We start from the raw sequence: 14023 nt of genomic DNA on the forward strand, positions 1-14023 counted from the left end.
CCTATTTGGTTTGGGGAACGTGACAAGTTCTGTTCTGCTCTGCACTTAGCACAGTCCTGGACTGTAAATCTGGAATAAAGGGTCGTTCTTTCCTGTCACTGTGGTTGTGACTCTCCCGAGGGGATCCCTGAGTTACTCCAGAAGGCCTCGTGTGTGTGCATGCATGTGCGTGCATGCATGTGTGTGCATGCGTGTGTGTGTGCATGCGTGCTAAGTCTCTCAGTCGTGTCTGACTCTTTGTGACCCCCTGGACTGCAGCCAGTCAGACTCCTCTGTCCATGGAATTCTCCAGGCAAGAACACTGGAGTGGGTTGCCATGCCCTCCTCCAGGGGATCTTCCCAACCCAGGGATCAAACCTATGTCTCTTAAGTCTTCTCATTGGCACACAGGTTCTTTACCACTAGCGCCACCTGGGAAGCCCAGAAGGCCTCGTACCAACATCTAAATCCCAAGGTCACTTCCTCGTTTCCCTGCCCAAGCAGTTCACAGTCACTCCCGTGAAGGGGCGCTTCAGCACTTTGCTGTATGCAACCAAGCCATAAATGGATGCACGATATAAAAATACTACTAAATTAGAGCCTGTGCTCCAAAGACAATCTCAGGAGAGTGTTGGCAAGCGCGGGGCCATAGCAGCTGTGTTTTACCCAGGGTGGGGCTGGGGAAGGTCTCACCGAGGGGTCAGGCTTTTGGGACATGTTTGAAATTGGGCTGGAGAAAGGGAGGCTGCCATCGAGGAAACAAGCAGGTACATTTCCTGGCATCCCTGGGAGCCTCCTGAGTACACAGTTCTTAGCATCCAGGAGAGACTGGCCAGACTCCAGGGACCAGACGTTTCCAACACCAGGAACACTGGGATTTTCATCCTTTGGGGCTGGTTCCCATGCCTTGGGAAGCTGATTTCATAACGTCTTCTTTTGACAGATATTTTACTGATCATCCACCAGGAGCCGGGCGCTGGTACACACGGGGTGGGGAGGGGGATACTCAGGGAGGGGTCGGGTCCTATGGCCTCTTGTGTGGTGACTCAGCGTGACAACTGCTGTGAGGGACAGGGGACCCCTCAGGGCAGACAGGAGGGGCTCATGGGGGCAGAAGAAATGACGCCAGGCCTCTGGTGCCTGCACTGAGACCCAAGCCCCACGTGAGCTGAGGGGAGGAGGGGCACTGTGCAGAGAAAATTCACTAGTTGAGCTTATTCTCAAATCCATGAAAAATTCCTGAAAAGTGGTTTTTTTTTTTTTAATGTTTATTTACTTATTTTTGGCTGTACTGGGTCTCTGTAGCCACATGCGGGCTTTCTTAGTTGCAGCAAGCGGGGCTGCGTTCGCCGCAGTGCACGGGCTCCTCACTGCAGAGGCCTTTCTTGCTGCAGGGCACAGGCTCTGGGCACACAGGCTCAGTAGGTGTGGCGCACGGGCTTTGTTGCTCCACGGCATGAGGGATCTTCCCAGACCAGGGGTCCAACCCATGTCCCCTGCATGGGCAGGTGGACTCTTACTAATCCCTAGACCACCAGGGGGCTTCCCAGGTGGCACTAGGGGTAAAGATCCCACCTGCCCATGCAGGAGACGTAAGAGACGCAGGTTTGATTCCTGGGTAGGGAAGATCCCCTGGAGGAGGGACTGGCAACCCACTCTAGTATTCTTGCCTGGAGAATCCCAAAGACAGAGGAGCCTGGCGGGTTACAGTCCATAAGGAGGCAGAGAGTCAGACGCAACAAGAGCCGGACACCACGGAAACCACATTTACAGTTACATTTGGACCACTAGGAAAGCCCACTGAAAAGCTTTTGTTTTAATCTGTATGACATGACCACCATCCACATGCTGACAGCTTGGTCCCTGCATCCCAGGCCACTGCTCTGGCCCCATCAACCTCCTCAGCATCTCCAGACTCCCAGTAAACACCTGCAGCTCTAGACCACATCCCTGCACAGATCTGCTCTTCCTGCCATCGTCCCTGAAATACTGTGATATAGTAAGAAATATGTGTATTTGGTCTTTGTACTGTTTCTGGCACAAGAGCGGCTAAAACCCTTGCAAGTTCCCAGTGGGGTGAGAGGAGCAGCTATCGTCATTCAGCACAAGCCCCACCTCAAAGTTCGTGCTAATAAAGTGACTCTTGGAGGTTTGGGGCTGGTTGCCAGAGGAATGAACCTTAAGATTCAAGACTGGAGCTTTCAGGACTTCCCCAGTGGTCCAGTGGTTAAGACTCCACAATTCCAATGCAGGGAGCGGGGCGGCTCAAGTTCAATCCCTGGTCGAGTCAGGGAACTAATATGCTGCCTGGGATGCAGCCAAAAAAAGAGAGAGAGAGAGATTGGAGCTTTCAACGTCATCCCCACACTGCACGGGAGAGGAGGGGGTGGAGGTCACATTCAGTCACCGACAGTCAGTGATTTAATCAAACATGGAATGTCCACAAAACCCGAACAACAGGTTTTGGAGGCTGTCAGGTTGGTGAACACACCAAGGGAAGGGTGGGGTTCAAGAGAAGGCAGGAGAGATCTGTGTGCCCCCTCCCATGCCTCCCCTCACCACTCTACATACCCCCTCTCCAGGAAGCTCTTCCAGCTGGTTGTGAGTTGCATCATTTATAGGAAACTGGCAAACACATGGAAACGGTTTTCCTGAGATCTGCGCGTCAGTCCACACTCTGTTGGCCCTGAGGAGGCCGTCGTGGGAGCCCCTGATTGACGGCTAGTACGTGGAAGCGCAGCAGGCCTGTGACTGGTAACTGGAGTCTAATTGGAGGCAGTCCTGTGGAGTTGAGCCCTGAGCTTGAGGGCTGTGACTCTACCTCCAGGGAGATAGTGATGGGATTGAAGTGAATTCCAGGATACCCAGACTGTGTCCAAAAAGTCGGAGCATAGATTGCATACTGCATGCTCAGTTGCTCAGTCGTGTCCAAGTCTTTGCAACCCCATGGACTGTTTAGCCCACCAGGCTCCTCTGTCCACGGGATTCTCCTGGACAGATTCTGGAGCAGGCTCCCATTTCCTTCTATAGGGAATCTTCCCAGCCCAGGAGCCCCCATCTCCTGTACCGGCAGGCAGATTCTGTACCACTGAGCCACCGGGAAGTTGTGTCCACAGGGTGAGAATAACACGGATGACATGCTTCTGTGCATCTCTTCCATCTCTGCATTAAGAGATAGCAAGTTGGGAGCTTGAAATTGGCCGTGATGGGAGTATTGACACCGCAGAAATCAGGGACCTCTACACATCAGAGCTTTCAATAGCCCCAGAGAGCCAGTTGTTAGACAGCTTCCAGCACACCACTGGAGGACTGAGAATAGCACACTGTGGAGAAAGAGGGTGATGCAGTCGTGTTGGCAGACAGAAAGGAGAAAAGACAGCAGGCTCAGGTGGATTTGTGGGCTTCCTCGTGAGACAATGAGGCCTTTTTTTCCTGTCGACTTCCACTTTTCTCTGAAGTCAGCTGCTTGCATGATGAAGCCGAACAGGACAGAAGCCTAGCGCCGTGGATCCAAACCAGCTCGGCTTAGAAACCGAAGTGCCGGGAGGTGCACAGCAGAGCAAGTGGATGCAAGGCCCGCGGGGATGGATAAATAGGAACAGCTGAGAAGGCAGGGGAGGACACGTACCGCCTGGGCAGGGCGGGAAGGTGCGGAGATGGATTTGCACACGAGCGTTCAGAGCACTGCATTTTGAAAGGATTTGATGCGCAGGCCCTGAGCTGCACACAGTAGCGATGGAGATGGGCTTGGACCTTGTTGTCCTGCAGTCTGGTGAGGAAGACAAGCACCTCGGGAAGAAACATAACTACAGCATTGCGGTGAGCAATTTGGTGAGCTTTTGGGCGCCACGGACTGGTTTCATGGAAGATAATTTTTCCACGGGGTGGTGGGAATTGGGGGTGGTGGTGAGTGGTTTAGGTGGTAATTCGAGGAGCGATGGAAAGGGACTAACAGGCCACAGACCAGGGGGTGGGGACCCTGGCTCTAGAGGAAATAAAAGGAAATGCTGATGCCAGGTCATGTGGGGTTTACTTTCCATGGGGTGATGGTCGTCAACAGAACTGGAAGCCCCTTGTATGGTGCTTTTGTTTTGTTACCAAACTGGATTCTTGGACTCTTTGTGTTAGTTGCTCAGTGGCATCCAACTCTTTCGGGACCCCATCTTCATGACCCAGATAATCACGATGGTGTGATCACTCACCTAGAGCCAGACATCCTGGAATGTGAAGTCAAGTGGGCCTTAGGAAGCATCACTATGAACAAAGCTTGTAGAGGTGATGGAATTCCAGTTGAGCCATTTCAAATCCTGAAAGATGATGCTGTGAAAGTGCTGCACTCAATATGCCAGCAAATTTGGAAAACTCAGCAGTGGCCACAGGACTGGAAAAGGTCCGTTTTCATTCTAATCCCAAAGAATGCTCAAACTATTGCACAATTGCACTCATCTCACATGCTAGTAAAGTAATGCTTAAAATTCTCCAAGCCAGGCTTCAGCAATATGTGAACCATAAACTTCCAGATGTTCAATCTGGTTTTAGAAAAGGCAGAGGAACCAGAGATCAAATTGCCAACATCTGATGGATCATCGAAAAAGCAAGAGAGTTCCAGAAAAACATCTATTTCTGCTTTATTGACTACGCCAAAGTGCAGGGAGCCGGCCTGAATGTACAGACCCCTTACGGCCCTAAGAGAGATCAAAAGGTCTCTCTTTGTCCTGCCACCCCTTCTTGTTAAAGTATAGACTGGCATTTGTCTCCTTCAGGGAAAAAACACACCGGTGACCTTTTTGCCTGTTTTTCTGGTGCTGATAAGCTCATCATGCCTGAAACCTGTTTTCCATCTAATGTTCTATTGATGAAGCATGTTTTCATCTAATGTTCTATTGATGAAGCCTGTTTTCTATCTAATGTTCTAATGATCTTAATCATGTTGGGCGCTAGGGTAATTAACGCTTTACTGATCTTGAGTGTGGGAATTTAAAACATCTGTAGCTTTGCACGTATGCAAACCCTCGATCTATTCTTAGTAACTCCTGTTAGCATATATATAGGCGTGGTATTCTTCAATAAAGTTGGCGGAGTCAGACGCAAGCGGACTCCGTCCCTCTCAACCCCATCTTTCTCTTTCTGAGTCTTATTTTTCCTAGGTACTCTGGTAATTGCATTCTTGACCAGTTCGTTTGCCGGCAGGCTCCGGCACCAAAGCCTTTGACTGTGTGGATCACAACAAACTGTGGAAAATTCTGAAAGAGATGGGAATACCAGACCACCTGACCTACCTCTGGAGAAACCTGTATGCAGGTCAGGAAGCAACAGTTAGAACTGGACATGGAACAACAGACTGGTTCCAAATAGGAAAAGGAGTATGTCAAGGCTGTATATTGTCACCCTGCTTATTTAACTTACATGCAGAGTACATCATGAGAAACGCTGGACTGGAGGAAGCACAAGCTGGAATCAAGATTGCCGGGAGAAATTTCAACAACCTCCGATATGTAGATGACACCCCCCTTATGGCAGAAAGTGAAGAAGAACTAAAGAGCCTCTTGATGAAGGTGAAAGAGGAGAGTGAAAAAGTTGGCTTAAAGCTCAGCATTCAGAAAACTAAGATCATGGCATCCAGTCCCATCACTTCATGGCAGATAGATGGGGAAACAGTGGAAACAGTCGCTGACTTTATTTTTCTGGGCTCCAAAATCACTGCAGATGGTGATTGCAGGAACCAAATTAAAAGATGCTTACTCCTTGGAAGGAAAGTTATGACCAACCTAGACAGCATATTAAAAAGCAGAGACATTACTTTGCCAACAAAGGTCAGTCTAGTCAAGGTTATGGTTTTTCCAGTGGTCATGTATGGATGTGAGAGTTGGACTATAAAGAAAGCTGAGTGCCGAAGAATTGATGCTTTGAACTGTGGTGTTGGAGAAGACTCTTGAGAGTCCCTTGGACTGCAAGGAGATCCAACCAGTCCATCCTAAAGGAGATCAGTCCTGGGTGTTCATTGGAAGGACTGATGTTGAGGCTGAAACTCTAATAGTTTTGCCACCTGATGCGAAGAGCTGACTCATTGGAAAAGACCCTGATGCTGGGAAAGATTGAGGGCAGGAGGAGGAGGGGGCAATGGAGGATGAGATGGTTGGATGGCATCACCGACTCGATGGAAATGGGCTTGGGTGGACTCCGGGAGTTGGTGATGGACAGGGAGGCCTGGCATGGAGTCGGAAAGAGTCAGACACGACTGAGTGACTGAACTCAACTGAACTGAAGACTGTAAGCCGCCAGGCTCCTCTGTCCATGGGGATTCTCCAGGCAAGAATACTGGAGCAGGTTGCTATTCTCTTCTCCAGGGGATCTTCCCACCCAAGGGATTGAACCCAGGTCTCCCACATTGCCTTAGACTCTTTAATCAATAGAAATTGATAAGTAGGCCCCTAGAGGAATTCAGGCAAGGCTTTATTGAGGCTCAGGGCTACAGCACAAGTAGCAAAACAAGTAACAGGTGCCCTTGCTTGCTCCCTGAGTGGGGGTGGGCTAGTCCCTTAAATGGGGTGAGGGTGGCTGTGGCTCAGTGGGTCCAGCTGGAGGGGAGGCTGAGATGGTCTGCCTGCCCCCTTGGTGGTGCTGAGTGCAGGGGGGCATGCCCAGGATCCTGCTTTAGCTCAGAGTTGGCAGTTAGTTTGTGGCCTTTTATCTTATGGTTCATAACTGACTGTGCTAAGTTATTTTTAGTTCCTTGTAGTTTCTTTGTATTCTGTTGCTCAAGGAAATGAGTGTTTGTCCAGGTGCAAGCATTTCAACTGGGGCTTCTCTGGTGGCTCAGCATGAAAGAATCCACCTGCTAATGCCAGAGATGTGGATTTGATCCCTGGGTTGGGAAGATCCTCTGAAGAAGGAAATGGCAACCCACTCCAGTGTTCTTGTCTGGGAAATCCCACGGACAGAGAAGCCTGGCAGGCTACAGTGCATGGGTTTGCAAAGAGTCAGACATGACTGAGCGATTGATAACTTCACTTCAGAGAAAACAGCAACAGAACCAAGAGGCTGCCAGCATCATCAGCACTAGAGCCTCCAAGTAGGAAAGGCCGGGCAGGTGACCCCATGGACTGTAGCCCGCCAGGGTCCTCTGTCCATGGGATTTCCCAGGCAAGAATACTGGAGTGGGTTGCTGTTTCCTTCTCCAGGGGATCTTCCTACTACCCAGGAATCAAACCCGGGTCTCCTGCATTGCAGGCAGATTCTTTACCACTGAGTCCCAGGGAAGCCCCAAGCAGAAAAAGCATTTGCATTTTACCTTTTTTTCTAAATGGATTTTTTTTTCAATTGTACAACTTTTAAAAGAACATTTGACTGTGTTGGGTCTTAGTTGCAGAATCTCCTGATGCATGGACTCTCTAGGTACAGCAAGAAGGCACAGTGGGTCTGTGGAATGTGGGATCTGAGTTATCCGACCAGGGATCAGTCCTGCATCTCCTGCATTGCAGAGTGGATTCTTAACCACTGGACCCCCAGGGAAGTCCCTGGAATTGTTTTAAAAGAGGGGAAGGGCGGGAAGGTGGGGGAGGACCACACACAGAAGGCATCTCCTTGATTTTGGTGAGACTAGCCCAGCCGGTGTCAAGTCACAGCTGCCCAGTGGACACCTGCTGAAAGGATAAAGCCAGACCTGCAGGTCACACATCACTGCAGGCGACAGAGCTGGCGTTGGACACCAGCCCCTTCCTGTCCCATTCAGATTCTTCATGTTGACCTATTACTCTAATAATCTATTCCTTGTGTACCAGATGATCATTTTCTTCTAATTTATTACTATTTTCTTGATTTACATGGTTGCATTAGAGTTTTGCACTTGGGAGCCTACAGGGGCATCTTTGTTTATTACTTTATAACCTAAAATGGAGGCAGAAAAGCTCTTAACCCAGTTTTATCTTAATGCTAAAATGTTATTATCTTCTAATTCTTGAGCTCTGAGCACCGTGGAAAAACAATCCTTGAGGAACAAGTGTTATAAATTATTAATAACTGTTAAATTAGCATGGAGTTGAGTTCTCCCCTAAGCGTGTTTCATAACTATGGGGCAGGGAGAGGCCCTGGGTCTCCCTCTCATACAAAGCTGAACACCTCATTAATATAACAAAACACACCTTCCCGCTCAAGGCTCAGTCAGTGGGGGAGTTCTGTGCTCCTGGGGACAAGACCAATTATTTACTTCTTTTTTTTTTTTTAATTAATTTATTTTTTCCATTTATTTTTATTAGTTGATGGCTAATTACTTTACAATATTGTAGTGGTTTTTGCCATATGTTGACATGAATCAGCCATGGATTTACATGTGTTCCCCATCCCCATCCCCTCTCCCGCCTCCCTCCCCATCCCATCCCTCTGGGTCTTCCCAGTGCACCAGGCCTGAGCACTTATCTCATGCATCCAACCTGGGCTGATGATCTGTTTCACCCTTGATAGTATACTTGTTTCAATGCTGTTCTCTCTGAACATCCCACCCTTGCCTTCTCCCACAGAGTCCAAAAGTCTGTTCTGTACATCTGTGTCTCTTTTTCTGTTTTGCATATAGGGTTATTGTTACCATCTTTTTAAATTCCATATATATGCATTAGTATACAGTGTTGGTCTTTATCTTTCTGGCTTACTTCACTCATGAAATGGGCTCCAGTTTCATCCATCTCATTAGAACTGATTCAGATGAATTCTTTTTAATGGCTGAGTGATATTCCATGGTGTATACGTACCACAGCTTCCTTATCCATTCGTCTGCTGATGGGCATCTAGGTTGCTTCCATGTCCTGGCTATTATAAACAGTGCTGCGATGAACATTGGGGTGCACGTGTCTCTTTCAGATCTGGTTTCCTCAGTGTGTATGCCCAGGAGTGGGATTGCTGGGTCATATGGCAGTTCTATTTCCAGTTTTTTAAGGAATCTCCACACTGTTCTCCACAGTGGCTGTACTAGTTTGCATTCCTACCAACAGTGTAAGAGGGTTCCCTTTTCTCCACACCCTCTCCAACATTTATTGCTTGTAGACTTTTGGATAGCAGCCATTCTGACTGGCATGTAATGGTACCTCATTGTGGTTTTGATTTGCATTTCTCTGATAATGAGTGATGTTGAGCATCTTTTCATGTGTTTGTTAGCCATTTGTATGTCTTCTTTGGAGAAATGTCTGTTTAGATCTTTGGCCCATGTTTTGATTGGGTCATTTATTTTTCTGGAATTGAGCTGCAGACACCTTCACTCTCAACGCTCATTCAGTGGGGGAGCTCTGTGCTCCCAGGGACAAGACCAATTATTTACTGCTTATAAATCACAATATCACACTTCCTTCTAGGATAGTGAGGATTCGATGAGTTAGTACATGATTTGCACACATTGTAAGAGTGTTTGGTGGCCTTGTTGTAATGATTAGCTGTGTGAGTCTTGATTTCCTCATCTGTGACTTACAGCTATTGTTATAAGTAGCAAATAAGATACTGAATGTCAAGCACTTTTGTTGTTGTTCAGTCACTAAGTCGTGTCCTAGTCTTTATGACCCCATGAACTGCAGTACACCAGGCTACTATGTCCTCCACTACCTCCCGGAGTTTGCTCAGATGTATGTGCATTGAGTCAGTGATACTATCTAACCATCTCATCCTCTGCCTACCCCTTTCTCCTTTTGCTCTCCATCTTTCCCAGCATCAGGGTCTTTCCCAATCTGTTGGCTGTTCACATCAGGTGGCCAAAGTATTGGAGCTTCAGCTTTAACATCAGTCCTTCCAATGAGTATTCAGGACTGATCTCCTTTAGGATGGGTTGCTTTGCTCTCCCTGCAGTCCAAGGGACTCTCAAAAGTCTTCTCCAAAACCACAGTTCAAAAGCATCAATTCTTCTGCACTCAGCCTTCTTTATGGGCCAACTCTCACATTCATACATAACTGCTGGAAAATCCATGGCTTTGACCATATAGATCTTTGTCAGCCAAGTGAGGTCTCTGCTTTTTAATACACTGTCTAGGTTTGCCATAGCTTTCCTTCCAAGGAGCAGGCTTCTTTTCATTTCATGGCTGCAGTCATTGTCTGCAGTGATTTTGGAGCCCAGGAAAATAAAATCTGTCACTGCTTCCACTTTTTCCCCATCTCTTTGCCATGAAGTGATGGGACTGTGTGCCATGATCTTAGTTGTTTTTTTTTTTTTAATGTTGAATTTTAAGCCTTGGCTCAGCTACTGTTTATTGCTTTCTGTTTAGGGGAAACTGGTAATTTAGTAACACCTCACCTGTCAGGAACATCTGCTGACACCCGTGTCTTTACCCATCTAAACACAACCAGGTGGCCAAAATAAGTACCACTGAGGCCATGTTCTGAGGACTCTGGCTTCCTCCATGATGACATTTTCCTTAGAACCTGTCCGCTCTCTTCTTCCCAGACACAACATTCCTTCAAACACTGGCTTGTGAGTCAGACACAAAGCAAGTCTGAGCTTTACCTCGTTTAAGCCTCAAAACAACTCTTTGAAATAGATATTACCCCAATCTTAAGAAATGGGCTTAGAGAGGGTACCAGATGTGTCCAATATCACAGTGATGGCATCACAACCCTTCCTTAAACCCAGGTCTTTCTGACTCCTGAGCCTGGCTTTGAACAACTCTGCAGTTTCCAGAACCAGAGCCAATAGGAAGTATCTAATTCCATGGAACTGTCTCAGGCAGGCACAGTGACAGGAAGGCAAGGAGACAGGAGATGGTGCCCAACAGAGTCTCAGGGGCAAAGGATGCTTCAGAGAGGAGGGGGTCTTAGCGTGGCTGACTCCTCCCCCAGCCCCTCACCCATTCCACCCTACTCCCTCCTCAGCCTCGTTCAGATGCTGTCTCTGTCCTCAGAACATTGCCAACCTGTTTTGTTTTTTTTTTTTTAAGTACAGCTTTGTCAAGATGTGCTTCACATACAATTTTGTGTGTTAATGCATGTAGGTAGGTGGAATCTAGAAAAAGTTGTACAGGTGAATTTAGTTCCAGGGCAGGAATAGAGACACAGATGTAGGGAATGGATGTGTGGATCCCCCCCGGAGGTGGGGGAGGAGAGAGTGGAATGGATTGGGAGGTCAGGGTTGACATGTATGCACTACCACGTGTGAAATAGACAGCTAGCCGGAAGCTGCTGAACGGCACAGGGGGCTCAGCTCATGCTCTGTTGCGACCTAGAGGGGCCGGGGTGGGGTGGGGAGGGAGGTCCGAGAGGGAGGGCATCCATGTGTGTGTGTAGCTATTTCACCTCATTGTACAGCAGAAACTAACACTGTAAAGCAATTACACTACAATAATAAAATCTAATTAGTTATTCCTTTCATCAGCGTCTTATAGTTTTCAGAGTACAGGTCGTTTGTCTCCTTAGGTATATTTATTTTGATGTGATGGTAAATGGGATTGTTTCCTTAATTTCTCTTTCTGATCTTTCATTGTTAGTGTATAGAAATGCAAGAGATTTCTGTGTAGTAACTTTGTATCCTGTAAGTTTACCAGATTCATTGATGGGCTCTAGTAGTTTCCTGGTAGCATCTTTAGGATTTTCCACATATTAGGATTTTTCTGTGTATAGTATCATGTCATCTGCAAACAATGACATTTTTACTTCTTCTTTTCCCACTTGAATTCCTTTTATTTCTTTTTCATCTCCGATTGCTGTGGCTAGGACTTCCAAAACGATGTGTTTTTAAAAAACATATTTATGTATTTGGCTGCGCTGGGTCTTGGTTGCATCATGCAGGATCTTTCCTTGCAGCAAGTGGGCTCCAGACTGCACAGGCTCAGTAACTGCTGCTCCGTGGCATGTGGGAATCTTAGCTTCCAACCAGGGGTCAAACCCACATCCCCTGATTGCAAGGTGGATTCTTAACCACTGGACCACCAGGGACGTTCCCAAAACTATGTTGAGTAAAGGTGGAAAGCTTGTCATTAGTCTCCAGCAGACTGTTGGTGTGGCTATACCACAGACCCAGTGCCTCCTTCTCATAGCTTTTCCTGCCCCGAGCTCCTCTCCTGCTCCTCCAGCCCCCGGGTCCTTGTCTTCCAGCGCCCCCAGCCTGGTTTTCTGTTTTTCCAGGCTGCTCTGTTTCTAGCTGATTACAGCTGGCATAGAGCCAGAAGCCTCATCTGCCAAGGGCGGAAGTCGTCTAGAGCGAACGGGTTCCCCTTAGAGAATTTGAACCGACCCAGCATCTTGCCATTTGTATGGACCTTCCACATTCTTAGTACAATCCTATATTTGATCCCAGAGCTGACAAGTACTTCCCATTCTCAGTGAAGTTCTCATCTCTGGAAACTATCTGGCCCACTCTCAGTTTTCTGAGCCCTGAATCCCAATTACAAAAGTTGGGAAATAATATATCCAGCCTCATAGAAAGCTAGAACTCCTATACATACCTACAACTCATCCATTCACATCTATTGCTTTCAAATTGGAGTTGATTTGGGTCTGAGGCCAGATGGTACAAAAACGATCCTTGGCCTACAGGAGAGTCATTGTCAGTGGTTACATTCTTTCAGAAGGGTGATCTAGTGATGTGTCTGCTGCTGCTGCTTTTCAATTGCTCAGTCATGTCTGGCTCTTTGTGACCCCAAGGACTGTAGTCCTCCAGGCTCCTCTGTCCATGGGATTTTCCCAGCAAAAAGACTGGAGAACCGCCAGGGAAGCCCAGTAATGTGTCAGGACCTCTTAAAAACCCTTAGAATTTTTCATTCCACTGCTAGGAATTTATCCTAAAGACATCAACAGATGTGCCCCCAAATTTGTGTGCAAGAATATCACGCAGACTTACTATATTGAAAATCTTGGAAACAGCCCACTTTTCCAAAAATAGGACTAAATAAAATATGGTGCACCCCATAGTGAAATATTATGTAACTATTAAGTCATTTCTCACACAATATGTTTAAAATAAGAGAAATTCCAAAACATTTAAGAATTTCTTAAAAATAAAAGCATACAAGTGAAAATTGTGCTATAACATTTTTTTTGTAATAATATTCCAGTTTTGTAAAAAGAAATAAAAATGTTTGCATTCAGGCATGCTTATGACCAAACCAAAAGTATTAACAGTATTTATCTCTGGGTGGTGGTAGAATTACTGGTCATTTTAAAAATACATGTTTCTGTATTTTCTAAGTATCCAACAATCAATGTGTTACTTGCCTAATCAGAGAAACAATTATTTCTTTTTATTCAAAGAAATTAAGCCCCAAAAAGGCAAAAGCACTCAAAATCGCAAAAGTCTTTGCCTTTTTTTCTTAACTGTTTCACCGCATCTATTCTCAGTAATGTAGATAAAAGAGGAACTAACGTTTATCATGCTAAGAATCTAACTTCACCCCTTATCTCTGGAAGGTATATACTTTCCCCACTTTGCAAGTAAGGAAACAAAGTCACGGTGAAAAAGGTGGGAAAACCAAGACATGAGGGAATTTCTTTGGTCCAAAGGCATTTCTCACTTCTGTGCTATTTCTTCTTGTGATAATTTTTTTTTTTTTTAATTTTTGGCTTGCACTGAATGGCGTGTGGGATTTTAGTCCCCTGACCAGGGATCAAACCCAGGCCCCCCCTAGTGGAGGCATAGTCTTAACCACCGGACCGCCAGGGAAGTCTCTTCTTGTGATAATTTTAAGTTGCATCTTATTCTGTACCTTAGCAACCTGATTTTATCAGAATAAACTTCCCCTTTGGTTAGCGAAGATATTCTGCTTTTCATAAATTCTCATTCTAGTTAGCTTTCTCTAGCTAAGATTTTGCATTGTGTGCTAAGTCGCTTCAGTCATGTCTGACTCTTTACGACCCGATGGACTGTAGCCCACAGGCTCCTCTGTCCATGGGATTCTCCAGGCAAGAACACTGGAGTGGGTTGCCATGCCCTCCTCCAGGGAGTTTTCGTGACCCAGGATCAAACCCGCATCTCTTACATCTCCTGCATGGGCAGGTAGTTTCTCACCGCTAACACCACCTGGGAAGCCGAAGATTTTGGCTAACTAGCATCAATTCTTTGAATACTCATATTAGAAATTCA

This window comes from Dama dama, chromosome 11 (genome assembly GCF_033118175.1).
Source record: "Dama dama isolate Ldn47 chromosome 11, ASM3311817v1, whole genome shotgun sequence".
NCBI lineage: Eukaryota > Metazoa > Chordata > Mammalia > Artiodactyla > Cervidae > Dama > Dama dama.